The following is a 14346-nucleotide window of genomic DNA, read 5'->3' as shown; positions in this document are numbered from 1 at the left end:
TTATTGGGTCGTCTTCTATCTGAGCTTTACTTCCCTCTTTTCCCAAGTAATAGATCTGTCTACGTAATTACACACAGTTGCAGAAGGATCCCTATTTTTATTGTTCCATGATCGACATTTGAGCAATGCTAATAGTTGGAAACTTGCTAATTCAAACACTATATTATTTAAGCCTAAATGTTTTAGAATTTTTAGGGCATTTTTTCTCATCTCTCATTATTGAAAATTGTATTGCATAGTTCCATAGCTATAGGTAATGCAAAAAATATATAAAGCAAGAATATGATCAAAATATAAATGACTCAATCTGTGCTTTAGTAGCAGTGGGAATCAGCAATAGGTGGTCTTCTTAATTTAATGGTGGGCTATGAGGGACCATATTAAACTGAGATAATTGGAAACCTCAAAGTGACTTACAACACAGAATCTCTGTATTTTTCTTGCCTTCTCCTCAGCATTTATTTGCATTAATTTCAAAGCGTTAATTGCATCTAATGATTGTACTTAGTGAAATAGCATGCACTATGAAATTTGATTTTTAATGCATTTTCCCAGTATGTCAAATCATTTCATGACAATTAATTGATGTTCTGTGTGAAGAGCTGTCTATTACATACAGTACACAGACGAATCTTACTGCATAAAAGAGGTAAAGTTTAAAAAAAAAAATTAAGCAAAGACATATCTAGTACAGAAACTGCAAGCACAAAGTCTACTTGTCTGTAGCAATCAGTATATATTTTAATAATACCCAAAGATAGGACATGCCGCTTTTTTTTTTCCAGCACCGCGATGTGGGAAAAAATTGCTCATGTATCTAACCTCATTCAAAAGAAAGGGGTTCATATTCATGTGTGACTTGTGCGTCTCACACGATTTTCTCGGCCGTGTGAAAGTGACCTAAAGAAGAGAAGTTTTAGAAGCTACCGTTTATGTTGCTAGTCTGCCATTGTTCTTTAGATAGCTACTGTACAGGAATCTACCTAAGACCTGTGCATATTACAAAGTTAGGTATTCAACACTATATATGGTTTCATGCTATATAGCCCAAACATGATATGAATCAAGATTTATTGATTATTTTAACTAAATTGGCAACTATCTACTACAATTTTCTTGCTTGGTTCTCCACTTTGGACAAATTAAACCTGCTAGGAGGGTTCATTATTATGCTCGATAAGGTCAGTTACTCGAGTGAGCATCGCTCTTCTCGAGTAACTGCCTTCTCATCCGAACGTGCTCGGGGGGGGGAGCGCGGGGTAGCGGGAGGGGGAGAGAGAAAGATTTCTCTCACTTTCCCACCCGCTCCCCTCCGCTCTCCCCCGGCAGCCCCTCCTGAGCACGCTCGGACGAGAAGGCAGTTACTCGAGAAGAGCGATGCTCGCTTGAGTAACTGACTTTACCAAGATTGCTCGCTTATCTCTATTCATTATCAATGAGATCACAGAATAGCCCATTACTTAAACCCCAGGTTTTTATTTGAGTTTTTGTCTCATCATTTGTCCATGCTCGCTATTGGCCAGTTTAATAGACCAAGGGTGAGATCAAACTGAGGTGACAAGATCATTGCTGTACAAGTGAGGAGGAAAGAAGTTGAAAATCAGCACCAAAAGTCGAGAATAGAACTACAAACTTTAAACATATTCAGACGTTTCAGTCTGAAATATCCCCGGATTATAACCAAAAAACAGAAGCATTGAAAAAAGCTGCCGGAAATTGGAACCGGAATGAGCCAAACTAGTGTGAGAAAGGCACAGCACTCTAAAGGAATTATGTTATCAGTCAGGAAAATCCAAGAAGTGGGAGAAGATGTAAGTAAGAAAGAGAATAAGTAAGTAGGAAGCCAATTAACGTAGTTATGTTTAGATCCCATGAATGCTTGCTATGCCTACTGTATATAGCTGTAAGAATAATAGGGTAATCTGAATGGCAATACATTTGATTGGCTGAAGCCTATTTGCACTGAACTGGGAATTACTGCACTGTACGCATAAGAACAGAAATGACAGCTAGTGTACATCAAGGAAAGAGCATTCTGTTCTAACACAATTGCCTGTCATGTTTTTATAAGATTAGAGTAAAGCCTTTGCCCTCATAAAGCATGGTAAATTAACATTGCCATTTACCTGAAGCATTCTCTAAAAGAAGTTCAGGCTGACATTTATTAACCTTAGATTTTAAGGTTCATGTAGTGTTTGCTTATACAAAATTCCAAAGGCCTTAAAGGGATTCTCCAGGCAGCACCGACTATCAGTGCCAAAATACACAAGGGTTGGAGTGGAAACCGCTGCTCTAATCCATGTGTAGTGGCCAGCATTCGTAATTGCACACACAGCTCGCATTGATTTCAGTGCCGGCCACTATACAAGGTGGTGAAGCAAAGGCTTCCACTCTGATGCCACTATATCTCAACACTGACAGCCGACACTGCCTGTAAAACCCCGATAATATAGTGAAAAATGCTATCAAATAAACAACATAGGTTTTTCATTTCCCAGTTTAATGGAACCACATATTTTATAGCTCTGCATTCAGCCACATTGAATATGTACAGATGGTTTAATGGCTTCTTCATGAATGATTAGAGTTCTGTGTGCTCTTGTCATTAGCCACTACCATCATAGGAATATAAGATGATGATCATTAACCCTGCAGTTGGGCTGGGACATATATTAGTATTATGGATACAGAAATGCATTCATAATATGCTTGTGTGTAACTGGCGTAATACATTTTGCTAGTAGAGATGAGCGAGCACCAAAAAGCTCGGATGCTCGTTATTCGAGTCGAGCTTTTCGTAATATTCAAGAGCTCTATTCGAGTAACGAACCCCATTGAAGTCAATGGGAGACCCGAGCATTTTTGCAATGGACCCGCCGAGTGCCGAGCTTTTCTCTCTCTCTCTCTCTCTTCTAGCCAGCCACATACTGCTGTGACGTGTGCACGCTGGCACGTCACAGCAGGAAATGGCAATGGGGGGAGGGATCAAAATGGGGAGGGGTCGAATACGGCGTGGTACTCGCCCGAGTAACGAGCACTATCGAGTATGCTCATACTCGAAGGAGCATCAAGGTCAGATGAGCATGTTCGCTGAACTCTATTTGCTAGTAAAAAAGAATCAGTTAGCTACCCTTAGCTTCAAGAGCTGAACATAAATTTGGTCAAAACTACTAAAAACTGCATCTCTTTAGCATGAGACAAATAAGAAACGGGTGAAAACACTGCACGCTCTTCAGGAGCCTTTTGTCCCATTTACATGTGACAATTCTCTTTTAAATGCGCTCATGCAGAATGTTTAGACAGGCAGATCATCGCTGAGAATTGCTGACTTCTCGCTCAGTGCTTCACATTTCCAAATGAATCACTGGGCGCGGAGTGTTTAGAAGTGAGCAAACCGATGATTTTTTAAAATTAGTTTTTCGATCAATTAATGGAATACAAGAACATTTGCATTGGAATAACGAATTGCAAAAGTTTACATGTTGATCACGCAGGATCATTCGCATGAAAAATAACATCTTTCTTTGACAAACGTCAATGATGATAATAATTCTTTCTGTATATGCCTCCCATCAACTTTTTGTTTCTTTACTTCGTTTCTACATTCTTTCTTTTTGGTGGGCCAGAACAGTAGCATCTTGTCGTCTTTATCATGAGGTTTCAGAACAGTCTTGACTCATAAAGCCCTTGATCCACTTTGGTGAAAGGGGAGTTATGGATAAGTTTGGGAGAGGGTAAGTGAAGTAAATATGTCTACTACATGAGACAGACCAGAAGGTGTTTTGCCTTATTTTTAGGGTTTCCTGTCCCTTGCTTGCTCTCCGCTCACTGCCAGCCTGCCCAGCGTTCCCCTCAATTCCTCCACTGGGTACCATTCTGTATATCTAAAGGTGATTGCTATAGTGGATATAGAAGTGGGAATGAGAAATCCCTTCTGTTTTTTGAAGTGCTTTTTTTTCGCACTTCTTTCCTTGTGCGTCTCTACTTCAATTTGTCAGTACCGGCGGCTCTCGGGGCCTCTGTGCCCGCACCACCAGTCCTATCACCTGGGTGGCCGGGGTGCGGTGCAGGGGAGCCCCGGTGTTGGTGACCTCCCCTGCACCGCACTAGTCCTGTACACCGCCAGGTTGCTAGGGATGCGGCAGGCGCCGCCCCACGTCGCGTCCCCAGTGCAATGGCAGCCAGGTGCGTGTCCTCTGTCTCTGCCCATCCAGCTAGTGCTGGGGGCAGGTTTTCTAGCGCTCCATGACTGGCTCCTGCTGCTGTCAGGCTCCCCGCCCCAATCAGCTGGGGCGGGAGTTCTGATAGCATTTAAACCTCTCTGTTCCTTTCAGTAGTTGCCACTGTATGTTTGGTCTCCAATTACACCCGCATTTCCTGCATTTCACTTCCAGCTTTGACTTTGCCTTTGCCTGACCCCTTGTACTTCGTTCCTCTCTGTTGCCGACCCAGATTGCCTGACCCGCCTTTGTGTTTATTTGTTTCTTGTATTTGTCTGTGTGTCTGGCTCCTGCCCCGCATCCCTAGCCAGTCTAGGGATTGTCACCCAGTTGTCACCCTATAGCCTAGCTTAGGGAGGCAAGAAGGTAAGGACAGGGGTTGCAGGAAGTTTTCAGGGACTCCAGTTCTTTGACATGCACAAAGGATGGGATGGGTTGTGGTTCGGTCATGTCTGTTGTCTGTTGCGGTTCTACATGGAAAAGCAGGGAGAACCTGTTTACACCAATTTTTATCTTCCTTTTTTTTTTTCAACAATAAATTTTTATTGGACAGCTTGCATATATGATACAATATAATCATTAAAGATTTACGTACATTCACATTAAAGAATAACGTGTAATATGAATCACGCTAGAATCTGGTTCAATTTGCATTATAGAACAGTGCTGCATGCTGGTCATAAACATTTTCTATTTTTAAAGGAAAGAGAAATAGAAGAACATTAGGCGGGTAATGGTGCGGGGGAAGAGGGGGTGGGGGGAGGGGGTTGAGGGGGTGAGAGGGGAGAGGGGACAGGGGGGAAGAAGGGTTGAGGTATATAGTTAGGCGAGAGCATAAAGAAGGCCTAAAATGAGGCCTGTATCCAAAAACTAAAACATCAATTAGGTCCATAGGGAATTTATATTATTTTGAAAATATTCTTAACCACGGGTTCCACGTCTCATTGAATTTCGAGATCGTGTCATTTCGTAGGGCTAATATTTTTTCATATGAGCTATGTTCGGTTATCAAGTAAATGAGTTCTGAGCTATTCGGTGGTGTTTCGGACTTCCATTTTTTAGTAATTAAAGGGGTTGTCCCGCGAAACAAAGTTGGGGTATACACTTCTGTATGGCCATATTAATGCACTTTGTAATGTACATTGTGCATTAATTATGAGCCATACAGAAGTTATTCACTTACCTGTTCCGTTGCTAGCGTGCCCGTCTCCATGGTGCCGTCTAATTTTCAGTGTCTAATCGCCCGATTAGACGTGCTTGCGCAGTCCGGTCTTCTCCGTTTTGAATGGGGCTGCTCGTGCTGGAGAGCTGCCCTCGTAGCTCCGCCCCGTCACGTGTGCCGATTCCAGCCAATCAGGAGGCTGGAATCGGCAATGGACCACACAGAAGACCTGCGGTCCACTGAGGGTGAATATCCCGGCAGCCATCTTCGCAAGGTAAGTAAGAAGTCACCGGAGCGCGGGGATTCGGGTAAGTACTGTGCGTTTTTTTTTTTAAGCCCCTGCATCGGGTTTGTCTCGCGCCGAATGGGGGGGCTATTAGAAAGAAAAAAAAAACGTTTCGGCGCGGGACAACCCCTTTAAGTATTTTGCACCTAATAGGATATGTCCTATAAGTTTTTTTGAATGGGGGTCCATCCCACCTGGATCCATCAGGAGGAGGGCCACTTTTGGTTGAAGGGTGGAGAGTTCCCCGACACATCTCCTATTATTTTGAAGGTTTCCTTCCAGAAGGGTTTCAGGAGGGGGCATGTCCAAAAGATATGTAGCAGGGATCCCTGTCCCCCACATCCTCTCCAGCACCTATCGTCTGGGGTAAGTTTTCTTCTTTTTAATAGGGTTGGAGTAAAGTACCGCCTCGTGAGTACCTTTAAATGAGTTTCTATCAAGTTTGCCCCTTGCGAGGCTCGGCCAACCCATCTAAAGGATTTCAGCCATTGGTCCCTGGGAATCTCCAGCTCTAAATCCTTTTCCCAATTTAATAGATGGCATTTTTTGGTTGGTCTTAACAGACCAGTGAAAATGTCATAGAAAAATCTAGTATTCAGTTTCATTTGGGTGTTATTTAGTATTGATAGCACTGTTTTTGAAATTTTCAGAGATTTAATATTTTGAGTATGTAGGAGAGAAACAATTTGCATATGCTTATATCCTTCGGTTGCTGTAATGTGGTATTTAGACTTAAGATCTTGGAAGGAGAGAAGATGGTCCTTAGAGAATAAGTCTAAAATATAGAGAATTCCTCTGTTTATCCACAATTTTAGCCCGAGGTTGGGTATAAAGAATTCTAGTGTTCTGAGGGGTATGTTGTGAAAGGTATCGAGAGAATTCCTCTCGATTTTTTGAAGAAGTTCTCTCGAAGCTTTCATCGGGGGAGATAAGCTAGAGAAATTTAGGTATTTTTTAAGGTTGGGGGCGAATGTGGCTAGAGTAAGCGCATGTAGTAAAAGACTTAAAGGTCTTTGACTGTTGTATTCTAGCTCTAAAGCTGGCCAACTTATGTTTGGATTGTGTCATAGCCAGGAGGGTATTTGGCTAAGAATCGTGAATTTGCGATAAGATTCCAAGTTGGGGATACCCAGTCCTCCTTGGTTTTTGTTTATTGATAGAGTGGATAGTGCTATTCTTGGTTTTTTGTTTTGCCAGACATATTTAGATAGTTGTTTTTGGAAGCTTTCAATTGTTTGCTTCGGAATTTGTATTGGGAGGGTTCGGAAATAATGGAGAATTTTAGGTAAAATAATCATCTTGTATGTTACCACTCTTCCTAGCCATGATAAAGGGCGTTTGCTGAATGAGTCTAGTTCTTTTTGTATTTGATTTAGCAGAGGAGGGTAGTTAACAGAGATTAGTTCTGAAATAGGACAGCATAGTTTGATCCCTAAATACGGGATACTTTTAGTTTGCCATTGAAATGGGAATTCTTTCTTAATGTCTTGTTTTAGTGGGTCATTTATATGTATGCCTAAAATTTGGGATTTAGTAATGTTTAGTTTATAAAAGGATGCTTCTGCGAATTTCGTTAGGATATAATGGACTTTCCTGAGAGACTGAAGTGGGCTAGTGAGGGTAAGCAGGATATCATCCGCGAATAGACTAATTTTGTGTTGACGGAATCCTGCGTAGATACCTTGTATGTCCGGGTTGTTTCTTATATGTTCGGCTAGAGGTTCCATGACCAACGTGAACAGTAGAGGTGACAAGGGGCAGCCCTGACGGGTACCGTTGGTAATGGGAAATGAATTTGATAGGGTTCCGTCAACAAGTACCTTTGCAGATGGATTTGTATATAATGCTGTTATTGCGTTATAGATATTACCACTGAATCCAAATTTATTTAGTGTGGAAAAAGCAAATTCCCAATGTAGGCGGTCAAATGCTTTTTCAGCATCAAGAGCAACTAATATTGAGGGGGAATGTATGCTAGTATTTTTATGGATCAGGTTTATGATTCTTCTAGTTTCATCTGATGCCTGCCTTCCACTCTTGAAGCCCACCTGGTCTGAGTGGATTATGTTGGGTAGAATTTTTAGAAGTCTGCGAGCTATTATTTTTGCATATATTTTTATATCACAATTCAACAGCGATATGGGCCTGAAGTTGGCGGGTGAGATGGGATCTTTCCCAGCTTTAGGAATGGTCACAATCGTTGCTTCCAACAACTCTGGGGGAAAGGAGCGTTGTTGAATGCCTTGATTGAACGCTTTTGCCATGTGGGAGATAAAAGGTGAGTAGAAGACTTTATAGTAATCATTTGGGAAACCGTCTGGTCCGGGTGCTTTTTGGGGTTTTAGGGATTGGATGGTGTCTTTGATTTCCGTTGGTGTTATAGGAATGTTTAAGTGGAGAAGCTGGTTTTCTGAGAGGGTTGGGAGTTTTATCTTTTTTAAGAAGGAGTCTATTATTTGGGTTGTCGGTTGAGGTGTTTCTGTGTCGTCTTTTAGGTTGTAGAGTTTACTATAATATTGTCGAAAGACTTCTGTTATTCGGAGAGGGTGATAAAGCTTTGTCTTTTGGTTTTTTGGGTCTAAGATATAGGGAATCGAAGATTTTTGTATTCTTTTTTTGACTATTCTGGCTAACATGCGAGAAGGTTTATTGTTTGAAATATAAAAAGTAGATCGGAAAGATTTTTGTTCTCTATCGTAGTTGTCTAGCAGTATATTTCTAAGTTTGTGTCTTAGTTCAAAAAGTTCCTTATGTAAATTTTCCATAGGAGACTCCTGTAGTTTTTGTTCTGTATTGGATATTTGTGTTATAAGTGTATTCAACTGTTTTGTTTTTTCCTTTTTATGATGCGAGCTAATTTTAATTAGGGTCCCTCTTATGTATGCTTTGTGAGCATTCCATATGGTAAGTGGAGATACTTCAGGGGTGACGTTCTTTGCAAAGTATTCTTTAAGGTCTGTTAATATCTTTTCGCGGAATTTTGGAAGTTTCATGAGATATACGTTATTTCTCCAAGATTTTGCTTTTTCTTGTGTGTTTTCCAGATTTATGGAGAGTTCTGTTGGGGCATGGTCAGACCAGGTTATTGTGCCTATTTGGGCCTCTTTAAGCAACGGGAGGGCGTTTTTGTTAACTAGAATAAGGTCTATTCTGGAAAAAGCTTTATATCTGGCCGAGTAAAAAGAAAATTCTTTCGAGGATGCGTTTAAACATCTGAATGTATCAAACAGATTCTCTTTCTGTAGCCAGGGTAGTAGGGAGGGGGAGGCTCTCAGGAGTCCCCTTGACGAATCAAGTATTTTGTCAGGGACTGCGTTGAAGTCTCCGCATATTGTTAAAGTTCCCGTTTCACATTTTCTGATTTTCCTCATTATTTTATTTAGGAAACGTAACGGGGCGTGGTTGGGTGCATATAGATTCACGAGAGTGAATGGTTTGGAATTTATCATCCCTGTCATGATAAGGTATCTACCTCCAGAATCCACATTCTGTGAGAGAATTTCAGTATTAATAGTGTCTCTGAATGCAATTAGGACCCCTGCTTGCTTTTTAGAAGAACATGCTGTGAAGATCTTAGGGAATTTTTTGTGGGTTAATATTGGAGAAGGATGTGAGGTGGGTCTCCTGGACACATAGAATGTCTGCTTTAGAAGAAATAGCTTCCTTCCAAAGAGAGGAACATTTAAAAGGGGAATTCAACCCATTCGCATTTAAGGAGAGGATTTTAATTGGCATTATGTCTATTATGTTTGGGAGTTAAAGATTTGAGACGTGGAAGATCAAATGTTACTTGGACCTGTAAACAAATAAAATTTACCAATGTAAAGGGTATTGCTTAGCAGTATGCTATCAATTTCTTAATAGAGCTAAATTGTTTTCTCAAAATATGACGTTAAAGAATATAAGTTTGAAACAGACAAAGAATAAATCACTTTCCAGATGTGAAGTGAAGAAGTAGAATTTGTCTCAGGTTAAGGAACCTGTACAATGATGGTGGGGGGGAAAGTTCGCCTGGGAAAAGCCGGGCGCAACCACCATTTATTTTTGGGGGAGAAGACTTCCTCTTCCTTAGCGGTAATCATTTATAGGGCAGTTCTTGGTCTACTGCTTGAGGTTTTTTCGGAGAAGGCTGGTGGTGTTGTGACGAAGGGAGACCTATGCCCCACTTTTTACAAATCTGGGTAGCGTCCTCTGGATTGAGAAAGACGTGGGTAGTGTCGTCCTTCCTTATCAGGACTTTAGTCGGGAAGCCCCATCTATAAGGAATTTTTGCTTGGCGCAAAGCCGTGGTAATCAAAGAGAATTTCTTCCTTTCAAGCATTGTGGCTTTAGATAGGTCCGTAAATAGATGAATATTTTCATAGGGAGCTGGTAGCAGATTAGATTTCCGCGCTGCTGACATTAAAGCTTCCTTTGTCTGGAAAAAATGTACCCTTGCAATGATATCTCTTGGGATGGATTCGGCAAGATATCTTGGCTTAGGTAGTCTATGCGCTCTATCAATAGATAGATCTAGATTGGAGGCGTTAGGAAGCAGAGTGGCCATTAGGCGGTTTAAGTAAACAGGAATCTCAGATGTTGTAATATTTTCCGGGACTCCACGGATTTTGATATTGTTTCTCCTGTTCCTGTCCTCCATGTGCGCTATTTTCGTTTTTAGTTGGGCTACTTCATCTACCAGCTCATAATGCGCATCTATGAGTGCATTGTGCGACTGTGAGAATTCTCCCATTTTATTTTATGTATGTGATACTCTTTCTCCTATGTCCTCTATCGTGGTTTTCAGGGACTTTTTTAAGGAGTTGAAGTTAAGTTGTAGGGAGTCGCTTAAAGCAATTACCATCTCCTTAATAAAGGATTCGGAAGCTGGTTGGGAGGATGAAGGGAGAGCTGTGATGTATTCTTTTAGAGATGGAGTTTGTTGCTCTTTGTTTAATAGATCATCTATCTTGGGCCTTTGTTTGAGCGGGCTTACTGTGGGAGACAGATTTTCCATGAGGAGTAAAGAAAAAGCCAACGCCATTTTGTGGGCAGCATGTGAGGATATGCTATGCCTTTTTTCTGCATTCTTATTGTGTGCAGGAGGTTCTTGTAGCTCATTCTCTAAGATATATGATGAGCGTTCCGGTGAAGAACGATCCTGGGACCCTGTTTTGTGTTTAGTTGGGCTGTTTAATGCAGAATTCTCCTGTGAGACATGTTTGATAGTGCCGAGCGCCATTTTGTGGGCATACTGTGGGGCACTGCTATGTCTTTTTTCTGCCTTTCTGTGTAGTGCAGATGTGTCGGCAGCTTCACTCACCGTTTGTCTGGATGAGCGCTCCGGTGGGGATCCCCTGTGTGTCGGGGGTGAGAGAGAGCCCTCTCTTCTGCTTCCCGCGCTGGACGAGGGAGACGTCGGAGCGCTCGTTGCAGGGGCTTGCCTGGCTGTCAGGGCTGAGAAAAAGTCGTCCAGCCTCTTCGGTTGCGGACGCTGGCCTCTGCGTCGGGACATCTCCGGGAGAGAACCTTAGTCAGGTGAGGTTGCTGGAGATAGAATATAAGAGAGAAAGTCTCTTTTTGTTAGCTTTAAGTCGCTTGTTGGTGGAGTGCCGAGCGGAGCTCCGGTATTACACGACCATCTTGAGCTCGTCCAGGCCACGCGCCCCACCAATTTTTATCTTCCATTTAGTTTGCATGTATTGTGCTATCGATCCCCAGAATAGGTTTATTTGTGTGCATGAGCATATGCCATGCTCAAAGTCTAGGGCCAGAAGGCCACATTTTGGGCACTTTACCAGTCTTTCAGGATTTGTTGCCATGGCTGAGAAACTAAAACCATAAATGGCGTAGTGCATTATTTTAAAGAACTCCTTGCTTTCTTCATGTTTACGTATCATATTCCAGCTTTGAAAAAGCTTGGTCTTTAAATCGTCATTTTGTATGACTTTTTTCCATTGTGCAAAGAGTTTATGTGTACCTAGGTCATAGGAATTTGCCTCTAATGTTTTTCTGTATTCTTGATAGCCATAGTGTTGTATGCAACTGCTCAATGAAAGTATCAAAATCGGTGACAGTCGGTGATTTGTCAGCCTGCTTTTACAGAAGGAAAGGGCCTGTTTAATCTGCAAGAATTGTGGGGGAGGTAGATGGAATCTATGTTGCAGTTCTTGTTGGGTGAGCCATCTTTGCTCTGTGTCATACATGAAATGGTTGGTTAGATTTGGGCCTTTTACGTGCCATGTCTTGTATACCTTGTCCCCTGCAAAAGTTGGGGTGACCTATCAGGGGCATATTCTTGGATATGAGAAAGGGGAGGCCGTAGGCATTTCTCAATTCTGTCCAAGTGATTATGGTGTCTCTTAGTAGCTGGAATTTCTTTATGTCTGCTGGGAGGGTTGCATAGGCTATATGCAGGCAAGTCCCAGGGTGCAGCTAAGTTGGACTTAATTTCTCTGACAGAATACGCGTCAGTCATCTTTATCCAATCTACCGTGGGTGGGGTCAGGCAGGTAATGTTGTACCTTCGTATATTTGAAAAGTTTATTCTTTCCTCCTGTTTGTCTAGCATTAGCTTTAGAGTGAGATGCAAGGCTTTCTGCCTGTCCAAATAAATGTAGTGAATTCCGTGTTTAAGCGGGTCACGGCTTAGTGTTTGAGCAGTAGAGGGATTGTCTGCAGTGGATATAATAGTTTTGAGAAACTCATCATTTTTATGAGGTGGCATGTGACATTGCTTTAGTTCTTTTTTTATTCTACCAAATAGCGGTGGATATTTTTTTAGTGTGTAGAGGGAGCTCGGCGTCTTTCCTATTTTGATGCCTAAATATGTGATAAAGGATTTTGCTATGGTGGTCGGCTAACCGAGTGATGTCCATAATGTAGTGGGACAAGGCAAGCCTAGTTCTAGTATCTCGCTTTTCAGGGGGTTTATTTTATAGTCCGTGAAGGCCCGTATTCGGTTATCATTTTTAATAGTGGCTTCAGATGCATCTCTGGGTGTTCTAGAAACAGTAGGATATCGTAAGCTTCAATTCGAGGGAGCCTATATTTATGCCCTTATACACTTCTGACTCAGTAAATATTTTAACTAGTGGATCTAGTGCCAGGTCGAATAGTAGGGGTAATAGTGGGCAACCCTGTTTTGTGCCCTTGTGGAGTTCAAATGGGGTTGACAAAGACTGGCATATGTATTCTAGCTCTGGGGTTGCAGTATAGGCTGTCAATGTAAGTTTTAAAGGCTCATCCAATGTTCATTTTGTTTAGCACCAAGTTCAGCTAGTCCCAGTTTACATTATTGAATGCCTTTTGTGCATCAAATGTTAATAGAATTGGGCTGTGCTTCTTTGATTGGGGTGAATCATTTAGGCACACTCATTGTATGGCATTGAATGTTGCCAGGACTTTGTGGATGTTTGTAACTGCTGAGCAGCCTTTCACAAACCCCAAGTGTGTCACGCCTACCAGCGAGGTCATGTGCTTGCTGAGTCAGTTGGCCATGATTTTAGACAATAATTTAATATCTTGGTTGATGAGTGATATTGGGCGGTATGCTTCTGGGATTTACATGTCTTTATTTGGTTTTGGGATTAGTTGTATGTGTGCTAGGTTGACTTGGTCAGACTGCTTTCCAGTTTGCAGTTTTTGGTTGAAGAGATTTATTAGCATGGGAGATATCATAGTTTTGAGGGACTTATAAAATTCTCCAGGATATCCATCTGGGCCGGGTGCTTTCCCATTGGATAATTGTGTTATTGCCTGTTTGACTTCATCCTCTACTATTTTTTTGTTTAGTGACGCATGTTGGGATTGACTTGGTTGGTAGTGAAACCTTCTTTAGGAATTCTTTCCCGTGTTATGTATTGTTTGTCTGCAGCTAATATAGTGTTGTGAAGTACTTTTGGAGTATTCTGTTTACTTGCCTTGGGTGTTTTTGTGTTTGACTGTTTTTCATCTCTCATGGATGCTATATGTGTGTTGGGATGCTTTCCTTTTGCTAGTTTTGCCAGAAGCCAGCCTGCCTTGTTGCTGTGTTGGTATAACTAGGCTTTCAGGTACTTTTGATTTGATCTTTCTTTCCTATCTAGTTAGAGATCAAAGTCAGCTTTAGCGAGATGCCAATTTTCTTTGTTTTGTGTTGTCTGTGTCTGCATGAATGTTGTGTATGTTTCACGTAGTTTGAGACTTGCTTCATCATAGTGTGTGTTTATTTTTTTGCATAGATTGGACATGTATCCCACTAGGATACCCCGGATGACTGCTTTAACTGTTTCCCAGAATAGGATGGGGTTTGCCATGTGTTCCTTGTTTTGGTCTGTGTAATCTAGCCACCACATTTGAAGTGCTGCTAGGAAGTTTTCATCTCAGGTTAAGAAGGCTGGAAATCTCAATATAAAATCAGTGACTTTGGGGTATTTATTTTATCATTACTGGTGCGTAGTTGTAGATTACCATGTCTATTATTTCTGCTTCCTGCACTTTGTGTACCAAATGTTGCAATAGGAGTATGTAGTCAATACGCAACCATGATTGATCTGCATGTGAGTAAAATGAATATTCCCTGCCCTCAGGATGTAAGCACCTCCATGTATCACTTAGGTCGGCTATTTGTGTGAGAGGTTTCAAAATTTGTCTCTCTTGAGTACTAGTTGTGATGATCCACTTCGGTCTTCTAGTGCGTTCTTTACTGTGTTGATGTC

This window comes from Eleutherodactylus coqui, chromosome 3 (genome assembly GCF_035609145.1).
Source record: "Eleutherodactylus coqui strain aEleCoq1 chromosome 3, aEleCoq1.hap1, whole genome shotgun sequence".
NCBI lineage: Eukaryota > Metazoa > Chordata > Amphibia > Anura > Eleutherodactylidae > Eleutherodactylus > Eleutherodactylus coqui.
Note: the sequence above shows the minus strand (reverse complement) of the source record.